Below are 7313 nucleotides of genomic sequence, written 5' to 3' on the forward strand. Positions count from 1 at the left end.
ATAAGGTTACCAGCTGCCCTTTCTCAGAATTATTCTCTGTTATTCTTACATTTCATTCTTCCTATTTTTTTTTTCCTGAAAGATGTTAAAATTTCCTGTCATTTATGAAAGCAAAGTGATAGTAGATGGAAGTTCATTGTGTGTCTTTATGTGGCAAAATTAAGTGGGCAACCCGTTTAATTCCTTTCCACCTTAGCTCCATTAAAAAAAGAAAATCAATGATCTGTGAAATCCAGAGGTCTGGTGACCACTTAATTGGGATCAAAGTCCAAACTCTTTTACTGGCATGGGGCTCTCTACAGTCTTGGCTGCACCCACCTTTACCTTTCCAGCCTCTCTCCCTCCTCCCCGCCCCTCTGCCCCTGCCAGTGGGACCCAACCTCCTGCTCTTCACCCCATGTCCTTCCCCCGGGTCAGCCCCTTCCTTGGCAGGTGGCCTCGGCCCATCCCAATCCCCACCCTTGCTCAGCTGCCTACTCTCAATCCACTTTCTCCCCACGTGAACCTTTCACTGGGCCAGTGTAACCTTCCCTGCATTCTGCCTATGTCCCAAACCCTACCTTCCCGAGGCTGGAATTGCCCTGTCTCCACCCTCCACCCTGCCCCACACATGCACACGCATACACACATGCACACGCATACACACATGCACACACGCGTACGTCCGCACACATGCACACTCGCACGCACTCGAGAGGTGCTCAGCGTCTCTGCAGGCTCCACTTGATTTGAGCTGATGCTGTCCAGGTTGCGGTTGTCTGACCCGCAGTTAGAGCCAGGAGAGGAAATGACTTTCAAGGCTGGACAGGCTCTATTCACAATCATTAACAGGCAAAGTTGACAATAATCACTCTTGTTACCTGGTTGCACAATCCTAGAACAAAGAGAGCGCTGACAGAATTACAGGGAAGTTGGTGCACAGAGAATGCAGAGAGAATGCAGTTTGCAAACTCCACCTGGCAGGATGGGGGCCTCAGAACACGGTTTAGATGATTCTGGGGCAGTAGAAAGAGTTCTCTGGCATCACTGTGGTTATGCAAGCTATAATGATTATACATTTCCCTAAAAACTTGGATTTCAGGGTATAAATAGATTGCTTTCAGGGGATTAGAAAAGAGCTTTTCCCACAAAGTCTTACCTGCTCCCTGAGCAAAAACACATCTTGGAAGCTGCATTTTTCTCAAGTGCCAATGTCACTGTCCCAAGTAAAAAGTTAAGAAATAACAAATAGGTAAAAATAAACAATCAGTCCATCAACAGGCCGGTCGTGTATTCAACACGGGGTCATGTGTCATCAGAATGCAGGTTTAACTTCAGCTGGGGAGACAAGAGAATGTCAGTAAACAATGTAAAACTGAATATTTTTGAAACCTTCTGCAAAACTGATGATGAACACATTGTCCTTTGTATTAATATAACTCAGTCTCCTTTACATGAAGACTTAGTGATAAATTCTGCTTCAAAGATAAAGTGTAACGTTCAACCCCCAACTGTCCAAACAGTGGTTTTTCTCTTTCCTTTTTTTAAATTTACCAGTTTGTTATTAAATAAAACTCAAACAGAAAACTGCACAAATCATTTCTCAGCCTTTTGACTAAGATCAAGTGTAGCATCTATTCTTATCAGTTTAATATCTGATACTTCCTCTATCCGAGAACAATATATTAAGTGGATTTTTGGAGCAAGGAGATAGAATAGGAGCTTGCTCCATCCACTCCATGCATTGACCTGGTATTGCAGTAATTCCAGGAATGGTGCACCCCTCGGGGGATTATAAGTAAAAAATAAAACTGCACAAAATGAATGTGCGGCTAAAGGGATTTTGATAGGTGAACAGACCCTCCATCCTCTCCCCGCCCAACCTCCCTGGCACAGGAACGGCAGCGCCGTTCACCCGGTGCTCTCTCTAGAACCACCGTCATCCTTCCTGCTTCTGCTCTCTCCCTCACACCCACAGTCGAGCCCCCATCTGTTCTGTCTGCTGGGGCTTTCCATGTCTGAGCACTGAGCCTGGGCTCGGCCAGCCATGGTCCCTCCCTGCTGTCCTCGCTGCAGCCAGGAGGTGAGAGACAGGGCTAGGAGCATTGGGGGAACCTTGGGCACAGTCGGGAGGCAGCGGCTGCCGCTGAGACCCCCTCCATGGCTCCAGCTCCCATAGGACAGGCCTGTGGGGACCTTGCATGCAGTGACACCACCCTTTCCTTCCTCTCCACATTTGGGGGTGCTAGGGGCCTCCTGCCTCCCCAGCCTGTGTCTGCCTTCCCGGCTCCTCTCTCACCAGTGTGATCAGTCCTGGCCTTCAACCTCCTGTGTGGTAGAGACCACAACCCCCTCCTCCCCACCTCCACAGCCACCACCCTCACCCTCTCTGCAGCAGCCACCTGTCGGGCCTCCTGATGGCTCCACTCTCACCTCCCAAATGTGGGTGACCACATGTCTGACTTAACTAGAACAATGTCACTTTGCACATTGTCCCTGCGTACTTATTCACGAAGACCTCTGCATGCTCAAAATGATTTTGGCCGAGATGGTGGATTAGGTGGCCTTCTTCCCTGTACTTCATTCTCCACACAGCAACCAGAGAGAATGTTTAAAAACACAAAGCAGATCACACTGGCCTGCTGCTCAGACCCCTCCAAAACACAGCCACTAGGATAGCTATAATAAAACAACAACAACAACAACAAAATAGAAAATAACAAATGCTGGCAAAGATGTGGCACGATTAGAAACCTTGTGCATTGTTGATGGGAATGTAAATGGTGTAGCTGCTATGGAAAACAGTATGGTGCTTCCTCAAACAATTAAAATAAAATTACCATATGACCCAGCAATCTCACTTCTGGGTTATATCCAAAAGAACCAAAAGCAGGGTCTCAGATATGTACACCCAGGCTCATAGCAGCATGATTCACAACAGCCAAAAAGCAGAGACAGGCAAGTGTCCATCAACAGATGAATGGATGAGGCCGAGCGCGGTGGCTCACGCCTGTAATCCTAGCTCTCTGGGAGGCCAGGGCGGATGGATCACCCAAAGTCAGGAGTTCGAGATCAGCCTGAGCAAGAGCGAGACTCCCATCTCTACTAAAAATAGAAAGAAATTATTTGGACAGCTAAAAATATATATAGAAAAAATTAGCCGGGCATGGTGGCACATGCTACCATGCACATACCTCCCAGCTACTCGGGAGGCTGAGGCAGTAGGATTGCTTGAGCCCAGGAGTTTGAAGTTGCTGTGAGCTAGGCTGATGCCACGGCACTCTAGCCCAGGCAACAGAGTGAGACTGTGTCTCAAAAACAAAACAAAACAAACAAACAAAAAAACAGATGACTGGATGAACACATGTGATCTATTCATACAATGGAATATTATTCAGACTTAAAAGGGAAGGAAATTCCAGCACATGCTACAACATGGTAAACCTTGAGGATATTAAGTTAAGTGAACTAAGCCAGTCGCAATAAGACAAATGCTGTATGATTGTACTTACGTGAGGTACACAGTATAGTCAGACTCACAGAGACAGAAAGTAGAACAGGGGTTGCCAGGGGCTGGGTGGGGAAGAGAATGGGGGGGGTGTTGTTTAATGGGAACAGAGTTTCAGTTTTGTTAGATAGAAAGAGTTCTGGAGATGGATGGTGGCGTTGGTTGCACAACAATGTAAATGTACTTAATGACACTGAATTATACATTTAAGACTGGTTAAAATGGGCCAGGCATCATGGTTCATGCCTGTAATCAATCCTAGCACTCTGGGAGGCCGAGGCAGGAAGATATCTGAGGTTAGGAGTTCAAGACAAGCCTCAGCAAGAGCAAGACCCTGTCTCTACTAAAAAAATAAAAAAAAATTAGCCAGCCATGGTAGCACGCACCTATAGTCCCAGCTACTCAGGAGGCTGAGGCAGGAGGATCACTGGAGCCCAGGAGTTTGAGGTTGCCGTGAGCTAGGCTGATGCCACAGCACTCTACCCAGGGCGTCAGAGTGAGACTCTGTTGAAAAAAAAAAAAAAATGGTTAAAATGGTAAATTTTGTGTTATGTATATTTCACCACAATATATATATAAAAAAAAAAAACCAAGTTTTTTTTTTTTTTAATCAAATTTGAAATAAAATCCATGAATAAAACCAAGGCCTAAAGGGTGCACATTAGTGCCCTGCCCATCTCTCCAAGCACACTCCCACCTGCCCCATCTCCCTCCGACCTCACCCTGCTTTGCCCATTATTCCCTCTGCAGGCCACTGTGGGGGCTGTTTCCTCTTCCTGGGCCCTCATCCCCCCATCTTCTGTGACTGCCCCTTCACACCCCTTGGTCTCTGTCAAGATGCGGCCTCCTCAGAGACGCCTTCCCCAGACACCCCACCCCAAAGGGAGTCACCACTCTTTCTAGCCTCCTGTGTTTCTTACCGAATTATGTCAGTACAGGGCAAGTGTTAAAAGGGACTCCAGGGGCGGGGGGGCGGGGGGCGGTCGAGGACAGCTAAGGTCTCTTGGGGCAGGAGGGGAAGGTGGGCTGACGCATAGGAAGAATCGAGAGGCAGGAGGGCAGCTGAGAGTTCTGTGGGGTGTGTGGCTACCAGCCACCTTGGCTGAGACTGTACAAATTACTCAGAACACAGCAGACGTCACTGCTTGGTTGACTCACTCATCTGATTCAAGATCTAGTTTCTCCGCATAGCTTATCTCAAATTCCTAGGAGGAAAAAAGCTTTAAGTCTTATAGCAGAAAGGGTCCTGCCAAGTGAGTGTATGCCCCTCCCAAGCAAGATTCTTGGAAGGAGAGAGGAGGGAAGGGAGGATGATACCTGAGGAAGAAGGGGTCTGGGAAAGAATGGAAGGTTCCGGATCCCGAGGAGCCTGCAGTGGCTCTCTGGGAAGATGGGATTCCTGGCCGAGTTGAACGTTTCCCCCACTATCACTCTCTCTCACTGTGAGAGCTGCTGTGAGGACAGTAGGATTTGATCAGCTCCCAACTGACATCACCTACTAATGTGTCTTTGGGGTCAACATCTCACTGGATCTAACAAGTAATTTAGAACATAAAGAAAACGAGAGCAAAAGCCTCGTCCAATATTTTATTGAATTGTGCAATGTTTGCTTAACATTCAGCAATGAAAACAATTTGACTACCAGAAACCAAAAAGCAGGGTGAAAAGGACTAACACGAAACAACATTGTTAAGTTTGTATTACATGCCAGTTGCTTTATATCCACCTTTTCTCAACCACAAAAAGATCTTGCCAGGTGAGTATTATCAACACTGCTTTACAGCTGGGGAAACTGAGGCTCAGAAGGGCTCTTGAACCTGCCCAAGTCTGAGCCCAGGGCTTGTTCTCCTGGCTCTTGGCCATCTGCAGGCCCTGGGTCAAAGGCCACTCTATGAAGTCCTACGCATGGCCCACTTTGGTCCTTGAGATGAATAACCACTTTGGTTGATTTATAACTTTTAAAGTGTGAGTGGTCAGTCACAAAGGCTGACCGGAGCAACCTAGGCATGGCCTCAGGGCGTATGTTTATGAGCAGAGAAGGTATTTGCTGAGTGCCTCCTGGATGCAGAGCCCATGCTAGGAAGCATGAAGCTTGCAAAGGAACTGGAGCTGCAATTCCTGACCTCAGGGGCTTAAAATCTTGTCCTAATCCCTGGCTGTTCTCCATGCGCCCCGCACCCTGCATGCCCAGTGGCGCCCTCTCCTGTGGCCTCTCCTGCTGCCATGCCCCGTGCACAGTCAACCCCGCACCCACAGGGCGCTGGCCCAGGCTGGGCAGCCCCCTGGCGCTGGAATGTAACAGTGAGGGTGTCTGAGCCACTGTGGACTTCTGCCCCGCCTCTCTCATGGGGGCTGTGGAAAGATAAAACGAGGTGATACAGGGGATAGCACTACAAAGTAAAAAGCATTCTATATTTCTAAAATATTATTTATTATAATCTACAACTGGCAACATTTGCTTTTTGTTTTATTGCCAGACCTGCTTGATTCTGGTTGTGGTCATTACAGAACAGACTCCCACACATTGAACTCCTGGTTTGCGGCAGGCCCCTAGGTGATCCCATTTAATCCTTACAACAGCTCTATGGCGTGGGTGCTGTTATCATCACCCCCATTTGACCAGTGAGCAGGCTAACATTCAGAGAGCTCAGGTGAACGGCAGAGCTGAGATGGGACTGCAGGTTTGTCTGACTCCAGATCCCACATTGTGCCACTAGGATCCCAGGTCCTAGCAAGAGCAACTGCCTTAGGATGGAGAGCAGACAGGCATTCTCACCCCTGAACATACCAGCGCTCAGGCGAGCCAGAGGCGCCTTGCCAGGGGAGCCTGCTGGACAGGCGGCCTCGCTGGAGTGGGTGGTTCTCCAAACACAATGTCACAAGCGAGCAAGGATGCTCAGATTTAGGAAAGCAAAACTCATGTGGAGTACATCACCCCTAAAACTCCAGCGCTGGTTATGAACCTCACCTAGAGACAAACACATCGGGCACGTGTGGCTCGTATAATCTCACCAGGTTACTAGGAACCTATTCTGTTTGTGTCACCTCAGATGTTTGTTTTTGCTTACAAGCTGGGTACGGTGTCGAGACAAATTGTCTTCCAGCCCTCACAAATAAATGACATTTTCCCAGTTAGTAAAGGTAATCTGCTGCCATTGCTATATTGCAAGGTTTCTCCCTGTGGAACTCGGTCCCTTCGTCTTGTCTGAAAATGTTCAGCTATAGAAAGATTCCTCCTCGGCTTCCAAAAAAGAAAACCAAGTTGATATTTTGCCGAATTTGAATAGCAACCAGAAAAGAAGGTCAAGTTTTAAAAGAAGTAACATGGGAGGGGATTGTAATTAAATCTGCTCTGGGCTGGGTAGGCATGATTCATTTCAAGTACATAACATTCTGGAAAGCATGTGACCAAAGGTATTTTTCTAAATAACCTCAAGTACTAGTCAAGTTAGTCTTTAAATTGCATGCCAGCAACATCTCCTAACTGGTATTTCGCTTGGCAGGCGCTGAACCGCCACCACAGCCCGGATTTTCCTGCAGGCAGAGCCCGGCCTGGTTTCGACAGTCGTGCCTGCTGTTCTCCCCTTCTGCCTAGAAGGACTGAGCAGCTGCAGAAGAGGGGTGCGTTTGGTGGGCTCCACCTGTCCAAGGCTGGGGCAGGGGGTCTTCTCTGAGGCCCAGGGAGATGGCACAACCAGAGCCTTCAGGGTGGGCGTTACGAAGCCTTAGGTTTTCTCCAAGCGATGGCACCGCTGAAACTCCACCTCTTCCGGGAAGTTTTCATCGAAAACAATTAGGAAGCCCCAGACAACTGTCTACTAACTCC

General features: G+C 48.1%; 1 non-coding gene across 1 annotated transcript; it reads left to right on the plus strand.

Annotated features, from left to right (window-relative positions):
- Positions 1 to 1574: 1574 nt before the first annotated feature.
- LOC138400494 (U2 spliceosomal RNA) lies at positions 1575 to 1765 on the plus strand. The gene has a single exon (XR_011236367.1). It is a non-coding gene; the product is annotated as a U2 spliceosomal RNA (small nuclear RNA).
- Positions 1766 to 7313: the final 5548 nt, after the last annotated feature.

This window comes from Eulemur rufifrons, chromosome 19 (assembly GCF_041146395.1).
Source record: "Eulemur rufifrons isolate Redbay chromosome 19, OSU_ERuf_1, whole genome shotgun sequence".
Lineage (NCBI taxonomy): Eukaryota > Metazoa > Chordata > Mammalia > Primates > Lemuridae > Eulemur > Eulemur rufifrons.